This window comes from Haliaeetus leucocephalus, unplaced genomic scaffold (assembly GCF_000737465.1).
Source record: "Haliaeetus leucocephalus isolate CR32 unplaced genomic scaffold, Haliaeetus_leucocephalus-4.0 Scaffold68, whole genome shotgun sequence".
In the NCBI taxonomy this organism is placed as follows: Eukaryota; Metazoa; Chordata; class Aves; order Accipitriformes; family Accipitridae; genus Haliaeetus; species Haliaeetus leucocephalus.
In genome coordinates this window covers 681210-692066 of record NW_010972504.1, presented here as the reverse complement: position 1 = coordinate 692066, position 10857 = coordinate 681210, and positions in this window count along the sequence as shown.

The window sequence follows — 10857 nt, the reverse complement described above, 5'->3', positions numbered from 1 at the left end:
TGCGTGCCGGGCTGCACAGCTGCCTCTCCCCTCTACCCAGGGAGGCCATCCCTGGGGCGAGAGCCCAGCCCCAGTGCCGCTGGGGCAGGAACGGCCACGCTGCCACCTGCCAAGGCTCCTTATGCTCCCGGGGGCTCTGCGCCCTGCGGCAAAGCCCGGGCACCACGTCCCAGCCTCTTGTGTACCTCAGATAGCCCCAAGTCCCAAATGGCACCAGCCACCCTTGGCTAACTGACCCCCCCCCTCTGCTGTCTGGTCTCAGACCAAGCTTCAGCAAAGGGACATCATCCCGGGCAGGTCCCCACGTGTCGTCAGCCACGGGCATGCCGGGGCTGCGCGTGCATGTGGCTGTGTAATGCCGTAACAAGATTACCCTGTGACATGATGGCTGTGAAATAATCCATGGTATCATTCAGTAAATCCTGGGATCCAATTACCCTTCCACATGACACCCCTTCCCAGGCACGGGGAGGCCGGGGGGCTGCAGCCCAGTGCCCTGCCCCTCCAGCAGCCGCCTGCTCGGCTCCTCCGCTCCCCTGCACCTCTCTGCCTCGGTGTCATTTAAGATTAGCAAAGTTTGTGTTGCCCTGCGGGAGCCCCGACCCTCTGCCAGGCTCTGTTGTGTTTTCTCGCCTGGCTGCGTGCTCCCCAGCACCATGCTGACCTCCCTGCCCAGCCAGCCTCGCACTCCCTCACCGCCCTGGCAGCACCAGACCTGGTTGAGCTGGTGTTCGGATGGCTCAGGCGGCGATGCCAGCCTGTGTGGGATGGTAAGGGAGCCAGCCTGGCCAGCCGGGAGGTCCATGGGATGCGGGAGAGGTGAGCAACACCACCCTGTTGAACCTGGCTGTGCGGAGAGCCCTGGCGCACACCCTGCCTCCCACAGCAGCACAGTTGTTTGCAAACAGTTTTCCAGGGCATTTTCCTTGTCCCAGCAGCTGCTCCCTGCAGCCAGCATATCCCTTTCTGTGAGAATAAAGCCCGGGGCACGGGTACACCAGCACTCCCCAGCCCCGGCAGCGGTGCCAGGGCACGCACGATGCCCTGCGGCCGGTTCGGCGCGCTCCACTGCAGGCGCCGCAGTTGCTCTGGGCCCTGGCAGGTGTTCAGACACCAGCGCTGCTGCCAAACCAGGCAGGGAGTGTGGCCAGCTGCAAATTTCGGCTGCGTTTTTGGAGCCTTTGAATCGCTGGCCAGCTGCCAGGTTTGTTATTTGTTAGTCTAAGTATTTTTTTCCCAAGTGAATTTCAAGCTGGCGAGAGGAGCTGGGTAGAGGGAACTTGGCGGGCGGCCCTTGGCATCCACAGCACCGGGGGAGCGGGGGCAAGGGCAGGATGCTGTGGCATGGTCCGCCCGGCCTGGGAGACCCCAGGCAGCAGGGCAGCGGGCTGCAGCGGTGCCAGCAGAACCCTCATGCCAGGAAAGCTTGAATTGTACCTCAGCTGCGGAGGGAATACAGCCGAAACTCCCACGCACGGGACAGAGTTCATGGACCAGCCTGTCTGGAGCAGGGTCTGCACCTCTGCAGATCCCTAATGAGGCAAGGACCTCAGTGAGGTGTCAGAGGCTTGCGGCCCCAGGCACGGAGCCCGAGGGTGAGCAGGAGATTCGTAACACCCATTTCTGTCTGAAAAACTCCAGGGTCCCACCTGAACCAGGGCTAAGGCCATGCCGAGGCTGAGGTCTGTGTCCCGGCTGGGTCTGCTCAGCTGGATGCTGGAGCCCACGAAGAAGGAGCACCCTGGCCCTGCACTCGGACCCCACGCTGCCCGGCCACCCGCTGGCACAGGGGGGCTGCTCTGCAGCTGCAGCTTTGTGCTCAGCCAGTTTGCACTGGCTGAGCCCAGGGGTGCAGGCAGCTCCCCTGGAAAGGCAGCTGGCTCCTGCACCCAGCCACGCAGCCACAGAGGCACGGGCAGAGCTCACGGGTGGCTCACGCTCACCGGGGTGGCCCTGGGAGCCAGTGGGCAGCCACCGCTGCCCTACGGGCTGCACCGGCAGGCAGCTGCCCCGGCCTCCCAGCCTGTGCGAGCAGAGTCAGTGGGGATCAGGAAACAAAACAAAGCAGGGGCAATTTGCAGGGGAAGAAATTGCTCTTCCACCTTGGAAACCTGAGCCTCAGATCCATTTCCCTCCAGAGAAGGGAGACAAAAGCTTTGGGAGGGAAGGGCCAGGAGGATTCCTCCGAGGCCAGGGAGCCGTGGGACCAGGGATGGGACTGCAGCGGGGAGGCAAGTGTCAGCAGGAGGGAGCCTGCCGGGCTCTGGCAGGAGCAGGGCGCAGGCGACTGGAGCGTGTCCTGTTGTGTCCCCCGCACTTCCCAGCTCCCTGCTGCCTTCCCTGCCATTGTTCATCAGCCCCGGGGGTGAGGCACGGCGCGGAGACTGGCTGCCCTTCCTCCCTGCCTCCCGCCTGCCCTTCTGCCCCTGCTCCCGCCCCACCACCTTGCAGGCGATGCCCATGCCCAGCTGCCAGGGCATGTGCCACCGGCTCCCCAGGAACGTGGGGCCGGGGCACCCTCCCCTCCTGCCTGGCCCGACACCCAGCCGCTGTGGGGAACAGCAACTGGCTCATCCCAGGATGGGGTGGCAGCAACCAGCACCTCCCCAGGAGCCAGCCCGAGGCCAGGATCTGGCCCCACACAGCCAGGGATGCTCACAGCAGTCAGGACAAGCAGGCAAGGGGCTCTGGCAATCCCCTGGTGCCCCACTGGCCTCTCTGTTTAGAGAGGTAAACCTCCATGATCCCATCTGCAGGCAAAGCCATTTCTGTCACATTACTTCATTCCCCTGACATAAATGTGGTGGATTTTGGAAGGAGACCTTTCCGCCGAGTTGCCTGGGTGTTACTCCTGTGGCTCAGCAGCTGCCACTTGCCGGCCACTGCAGCCATGCCAATGCGTCTCTTGAAAAGGCAAACCAAGCCCATCTGTTGACTGTGCCTCGTAGGTTGCAAGGTTGCTCCTGCCGATGGAGCGGGAAAGACATCCGTACCCCAGTGCATGGCGCAGTGGCCTGCAGCTCTCTTCTGGGCGGACGGTCCAGATCCCTGGAGATCACTCCCTGTGCAGGGACCCCACTAACACTCCCAGCACAGAGCTGGCAGCTCATGGGCTGGGCAGCCTCACACACAGCACGGGTATCGGGCAGAGGGGTACATGGGAGACCTCTGCCACGGCTCCAAGTCCCAGACCAGCTTGAAAGATTAATGACCTTTTTTCAGTGTTTGCTTTAGGCAGAGCCGTCACTGCAAACCAGAGGGCTCATGCTCCAGGGCTTCGTTCAGATAACGGTCTTGGTATGAGAATGATCTCCCCTGGTGAGGTGCAATTTGCAGAACTTGAATGGGGGCTCCAAAACTGACTGCAAAGAAAGAGATTAAGATCAGTATTTGTCCATTTTTTTTTCCTTTTTCCTTCCTACTGGAGCAAAAATATTCCTGTTTATTGCTATAAACCCTTGGGGGCTGTATGGTAAACTCCCAGCGGGAATTACTGTCTCAAGAGATCAGAGATCCCGAGAACATCCCCTTGCCAAATTTACAGTTACTGTTAGCTCTAATCAGCCTTGTTTATCTCTCCCTGCGGTGGTATTTGGGAAACTAGCACAGGTCAAACACGGGACAGTTCCCTCATTGTTACCAGATATCTGAAATCTCCCTTCAGGCCACACCAAATCCCTCACTGTGGACACCTTCCTCACGCCTTCTCCTGGAGCCTGGCTCTGGGCTCCTGCATGCCTGGGCCCAGCGACCGAATGTGCTGCTCCTGCTCAAACAGCACTGCCGGGCAGGGGCCAGGCGAGGAAGAGCCCCCGGCTGCTCCCAGCACAGGCTGCCACGCTCAGCTCCTGTGGTCCCAACTGCGGCACAGCTCCCGCAGCCACCGGCGACCCCAGCCCGGTCCCACTCAGCGGAGCCGCGGGACCCTGCACCAAGCGAGCGCCAGCGCCGGCTGCAGCCCCTGGCTGCCGCAGCCGCTCAGCCCCTGCCTGGTCCCGAGAGCGCGGACGGCTGCGACGCCTGTGCGCTCACACCCTCCCTACTGTATATTCTTCCTAGGAAAATAAAGCATCACTGTCCTATTAATTATGTGAGTTCTGGAGCAATATTTTTCCCAGAGTCACCTACTGGTTCACATATTCGTTTTCCAGGCAGCTTAGCCAGTAGCCTGGCAACACGGTGACCTTATGCTCTGCTCAGCTTTGAGCATTTTATTAGCCACACTGGACTCTCTCCACCGCTCCATATTGCTGAGCCCCTCATTAGTACAATTAATAAGCCGCTTCTGTCAATTCAATCAAATGCCAGGCTCGACAGCAGGAGAAAGCTTTGGCAGATCAAGTAGGGGAGATTCTGGGTAGCACTGGGAAATTGCAGGAAACCTTTCATCTCCCCCAAGGAGCCGAACAAGAATGGAATTGTGGGATTGGGATTCTCTCAGGTCATGTTTATTTATCGCCGGCTCGTTAGTATAATAAATCAGGTCCCCTGTCACTTTGAATGAAGTCATAGGTTTGCTGGAAGGAACTTGGCAGAACACCTTGATATTATTAGTGATGGTGCGGACAAAGCCTCATGAAAGGCGATGCCATGGCCGGGGTGCGCAGGCACCCTCACACGCACCCGCTCGTCCCTGCACCACACCGGCAGAAGGCCACCACCGGCCTGAGCTGGCGCGGTCATCCCAGGGCAGAGCTCAGGGACCAGGATGGTCTCGGGACACACCGTGCAGCGCAGCTGTGAGGCGCCGGCAGCATGGCTGCAGTGCAGAGTGTCCCAGGTCCCGATAGCCATGGGAAGGGATGCTTCTCCCTGCTCATTCTGCCTGCTCCAGGAGACGTGCCTGGTGGGAGACATCCCTCCCCTGGCCCTGCTCTCCTCCTGCCTGCGCATGTTGCCAGGATGCGGCCGGGCCAGTGCAGAGCACCGGGCAGGCAGCGCAGGCGCTGGTCCTCCGCCAGCAGTCACGTGTATCAGGCACATGTGACGGCGCTTTGCCTTTCACACCTCTCTGCGTTCTGCCAGACTTTGCCCTGGCTCTGACGTCGGCATGCTCTTTGGATCCCACGCTGGCTCCAGGAGTTCCCGCAGCCACAGTGCTGGAGGTGCTGGGCAGGACGCGGCTGCCGCTGCAGGATGGCCAGGCAGCAGGCAAAGACCCGGTGCTGCACGACTGTGGTCCCTGAACGTGATCGGTCCCTGCGTCCTCTGAGCAGGACCTGCCAGCAGCAAGGGACCAAGACGTGGCTCTGCAGAGCCTTTGGCATGACACCTCCCTCTGAACCAGGCACCCCAGCCGGGGTGAGCGGGGCGCTGGGGTCTGCTGGAGATGTTGGGAAGGTCACAGTCTCCTTGCCTGGATCCGGTGCTTTTCCACACCAGAGAGCAGGTCTGCAGGGTGGTTCCTATCCTGTCGCTGGAAGTAATGCTGGTGGGGACGAGGAAGAGCTGTGACTGGTCTGTCATAGTCTGAGTGCCTCAAATAGAGCAACATCACAGGTGTACATCCCAAAAATGTTCCTAAAATAAACTTCCCCAGGAAATCCTTTGATCTGGTCTGATGATGAAAACGTAAATCTGAATAAAGTCAGATTTTTTAAAAGATTAATTTCCATTTAGCTTAAATATAGATTAAAGGTTATAAAATAACAGTTCTATTTTATTGTTCAGTTTATCACAGTATTTGGTCTCCACACTGCGATAAATATTAAACTGTTCCTAATTTATTGCTCATGGACCCACTTTAGGGAGACAGTTAACTCCCGATTTTATAGTCTCTGAGCTGAGCCTGCACCACTGTTGAAATGCAGGGTCGCCCAATCCAGGTGTGTGCGGCCGGAGCCTTCCCCAGGCCAACCCATCGTCCCTGTCCCCATCCCCATCCCTGTCCCATCCCCTGCGCAGCATTCCATCGGTAAAGGCCTGGGAAGCGCCCGGGGCCATGCTCACACTCATTAGCTCTCTTGACTCCAGCTGACCCATAAATGTTGAAGGAAACAAACAAACCACCCGGAGGGGAAGGAGAGGAAGGGCTGTAGAGAGGAAGGGCTGTAGGTGTTGGCCACACGTCTGCAGAGCCAGAGCAGTGCTCCAGCTGAAGATGCTATTGTGTTGCAGTGATTTCCCAGGAAAAACAGGCCTGGAGATCTCCTTACTGTTCCTGGGAAGCGCTTGGTGACCGGGAGGGTGTGGATTCAGGGTGGGGGCAGCCTGAAGGCTGCGGGGGTGTTTGGGGCTTTTGCTGTTACTTTATGAAGATGCCAGGAATGACAACACAAGCAGAGATGATTGCAAAACCGCAGCTCTGCATCTCCAGGCTGCACTGCAGCAGCACTGCACGAGGCGCCGGTGCCCAGCTCCAGCACACATGCCGTGGGACCACCAATGGCCGGCAGTGCAGGGGCTTGGCTCCGGCTCCCGGACGAACAACGGGTGTTTGAGGCCATGCAGGGGCTGCACTTGGGGAGGCGCACACACACACATGAGCGCTCACACAGGCACGGCAGCTCCTCCGCCGCCGCATGTCAGCAGCTGCGGGGTTGTGTTCCTGGAGCCACCAAACCAAAGGGACCTGGGGCCGGGGAGGAGACCGTGGCGGTGGGGTGTCTCCGTGCATGCTCCAAGCAAGACCTGCGAGCCCTCGCCAGGCCCATGGCTGCTGTTCTTTGGACTTTGCCACCCCTTTGAAGGGCCGTTTGCAGGCAGGGTGTTGGGAATGTTGGTGCCCAGCTCCCGGAGTGGGTGTGTAGCAGCCTCCTGCATCCCGGTGGTGCTCAGGGGAGGCAGCGGCACGGCCAGTCCCCCAGCACTCGCCCCTTCCTGCCAACCAAGCCTCACTTCTTGAGCAGTCCCATGCCATCAGGAGGGAGGGTCTGCAGGTGAGTGAGTCCTCCCCCACAGTGCCAGGCCTCTTCAGGGCTTCTCGGGCAAATCACTTGCATCTTTTGCAAAGTCTGACCTAAATAAACCACCACTTGAGCATCCCGTGGATCCCCAGTCGCTGCCCGCCGTCTGCGTGGTAGCATGGCAGGCTGTCTGGGGACAAAATGCCCTTCCTCTCATGCGCTGCAGGGGACCCTGCTGCATCCGCCGCCCCTGGAAAGCCAGTAAATGCCCCCTCCCTCCTTATCTTTCCTTTAGCAGTGGGGGTCTTGGCATCTCCTTAGCCCCCCCTTCCTTTTCCAGCTCTTGTTGACACAGCGGCCGTGGGAGAACAATGGGGCCAAGGGCGGCAGAGCAACACCCTGCCCCTTCCTCTGGCTGCCCACTCACCTTCCTGGGCACAGCTGGGGCACCCAGGCCCCAGTGGCACGGCCGACAAGGTGGCAGCACCGGGGCGAAGCTGGGGCGGGCTGACCGCACAGGGGAGCCACAGCCTGGGCAGTCTGGTGCTGCCCTGTGCCAGCCGCGCAGCATCAGGCAATCCCACACTGCCCGGATGCTGGTGGGAGCCGTCCCAGTGAGGGGAGGGATGCAGAGGTACCTCTGTGCTGGTGAGGAGCCCGTGGAGCCAGAACAGGGCCGAGAGGGCGACAGGGGCAGATGGAGAAGGGGCTTGTCAGGGAGTTAGGGGAGAGAGAGGTTTTTGTTGTGAGTTATCAGCCAGGCCGACTCCCTCCACCTTCCACCAGAGTCGTTGGCAAGAAGGACGATAGTAAATAAAGAGCTCGTTTCAGCCTGTGGTTGTGAAGGCTGGCAGGTTAAAAGACCTCCCTGATTCTCCAGCCTGCGAGGAGCAGAGGTGAGCTCGCTCTTATCTGGAGGGATTGCTGATCGGGAAGAGCCTTGCATGCTCCCAAGGAGCGGCCGGGCGCGCAGCTGGAGGTGCGGCAGATAGCGTCCGGCCAAGGTCAGAGCCCCGCTCCGAACGAGCCACCGACGCTCCCGAGGGCTGCGAGGAGGGAGCGGAGCTGCGGGGCTGGGAGCCCAGCACCTCCCAGTACCCCCCGGCATCTCCCAGCACCCCTCAGCACTCGCCGGCACCCCCAGCCCGGAGCAGCCGGGCGTTTGCACCGCCACCCCAAGACCACCCGGGCTCCTCCGCCGGGGCTCGTGTGCCATCCAGTGGCGAAGGCCCGGCCCCGGCGCAGGCTGAGCCTTCCCACGCCGCATCTCAGCGCCGGGAAGGAGGGAGCCGTGCCGGGCTGGAGCCTGGGGAGCATCCTCCCCGGCAGGACCCTCCGCGGAGGCTGCAGACGGCGAGGGGATGCGCTGAGCCCCCGGCGCTGCCCAGCCAGGGGGGCTGCCCAGGCCCGGGCTGTGCCTGGGGGGCCGCGGGGGCTCCGGCAGGTGCTGCGGCAGGAGCCCAGGCCTCCACCCGGAGTGCTCGAGGAGGAGAGCAGCCCAGGCGCTGGGAGAGGAGAGCAGCCCGAGGGGGCCGAGCAGGGCTGGGCTGCGGCAGAGCCTCCTGCCCCTGCCATGGGGATCCAGGAGCAGCCTGTGCTGAGGACGAGAGAGAGACTCCTCATCACAGGGACCGGGAGCCGTGCAAGTCCTTCCCTGGCCAGGAAAGGGATCAAGTGCCTCCCCCACGCTAGACTACACTGGCGCTGCTGGCCGGACTGGAAGTACCTCGAGCAGGACGGTTTCAGCTGGTGCCGGGTGTGCCACTTCTACCTACTCCGCAAGGGCTTGCGCCCGCTTCGGCACAGTCAGCGGGGCTCGGCCTCAGGTACCCGGAGGGAGGCACGGGCAATCCCGGGAACGCAGGAGGTGCACTGCGTACAGCATCGGCCATGTCTGTGCAGCTGGCTCCCAGCAGGCAGGGTGGGAGCCCGGGCTTTCACTCCTAAATTGACACTGTGGGCAACTGCGCAGATCTCACGAGAGCTGCGCCAGACCGGGGCTGGCAGAGGGAGTAGCAGGGAGAGCTTTAAGGAACTTGGCTGGGAAAGCAGGGCCTCCAGCAAGCAGCAGTTGCAGTTTAGTAAAACACAGCAGGCTCCTTTCTGCTCCGAGACATTAGGAGCAGCTCAACAATTAGGACTGGTTTCTATTAATATGCAAATTTCTGCTGCCATGGCAATACTCTTATAAATGCAAATTGCAGTGGGAACCATTGTTGGAGAGACCTGTGCTGGGCCCTGCACTTTGTCTGAGCAGATGCTCCTAATTGAGCTCCCCCGGAGCCTGTGGCCCTGGGCAGCCAGGAACAGCACTGCCAGTGGCCACCGTGATGTGGGCAGCAGTTTCCCCAGTGGCAGCACCACTGCGGTGCCCCTGTCCCTGCACAGAGCTCGGGCCTGTTTGCACAGATGCTGACGTGCCTGCAGCAACAGGCAGGGCAGCCCGGCCCTGCTGCTCCGTGGGAATCTCCTTCCACCTGCCACTGGCATCTGATTCCAGTTTCCGCAGCAGAAGCCGTGCCCTGAGCTGCTCTGAGAAGCAGGGATGTGTGCAGCTCCCTCGGCCAGGGAGCTGGGGAGAGCACGCCTTCCCCATGCAGCCAGACTTGGCCCGCAGCAGGATCTGGCTGCTGCCCAGCCTCACTGCAGGCTGCCCAGGGAAGCTGGGGCTGGCCCAGGACCGCAGGCACTGCAAGCGCCAGCACCGGCTTGCCCTGCTCACAGGCACTGCTGAGCCGCAGATCCCGACCCGAGGCGAGGCGGGATGTTTTCTCCTGAGCCTGCTTGGGACGGAGCCTCCGGCAGCCCCACACTGACTGGGCGGGCTGGGTTAGCCACCGGCTACCAGCCTGGCCGCCGCAGCACCTAGGGCTGCGTTCAGCCACACGTGCAGGGCTGCATCGGGGAGCACGGTGCCTGTGCCTGGCCCACCCAAAGCCTGATGCGGTGGGCAGCCAGACCCTGGGAGAGCAGGGACGTCCTGCAGACGTGTCCCTTCCAGGCTGTGGCCAGGACCACGAGGTGGCTGTGTGTGAACGGCACGAACAGTGCCCGGGGCTCCCGTCACTGCCCAGGCACAGAGACCCCTCAGACCTCCTGGCCTCTCGGAAGCAGCCAAGCGCTTCCCACCAAATCATGGGGTGGACCCACCAGGTGCCTGCAGTCCTGCTTCCCAGAGCCCTTGGCCATCCTCGGTGGCTCGGCATGGAGCCACGTCCATGGCAGTGAGCCACAGCCTCCGGCAGCGGGGTGCAGGGATAGCCTGGGCCCCTCGGCGGGACGCAGATGGGCTGGATGGGTTGCAGAGGGCACGCAGTGACAGGCTGCAGGTGCCCGGTGGTTCGGCTGCTCCAGGCTGTGACCAGGTGTTGGCAGCAGGGCTGGACGCTGGTGGTGCTCCGATCTGTGCCAGCAACCGCTGGCACTGCAGAGACTGCTGCCAGGGGGGTGAGGCCCCGCAGGCCCAGCCGCCCTCGCGCCGGCTGTGTGAGCGCAGCCACTGGCAGGGCAGAGCTGGGCCGGGGGTCTCTCCAGGCAGTGCCCCTCCACCGGCGCACGCTGGCCCTGCAGCCGCCGAGCGGAGGTGCGCGGCCTCGGGAGCCGCCGACAGGCGCCCTGTGAGGAAAGGCCTCCCCTCTCGCGCAGGTTCTCCTCAGCACAAGCAGCGCGGTCACCCGTTCACTCACAACCCAAGCGAGCGGGGGCCTGCGAAGAGAAGCCCAAGCACCCGGTGAAAACACTCGGCTCGCGGGGCCACGGAAAGCCTCCGCGGCGCCCTCCGTGAGCCCCACGCCCCCCCGAGAAGGTCCTGCCCTGAGCGATGCTGACGGCACCGCCCCGAGCGCGGAGCCGACCCCACGGCGGGGCTGCGGGGGGCGGCGGGAGACGAGACGAGACGAGGCGAGGCGAGGCGAGGCGAGAGGAGGCGGCGCGGCCCACGGGAGAGGCGAGGCGGGGACCGCCCCCCCGCCGCGCTGAGGCGGGGACGGGGCGGGGCAAACACGACTCCCAC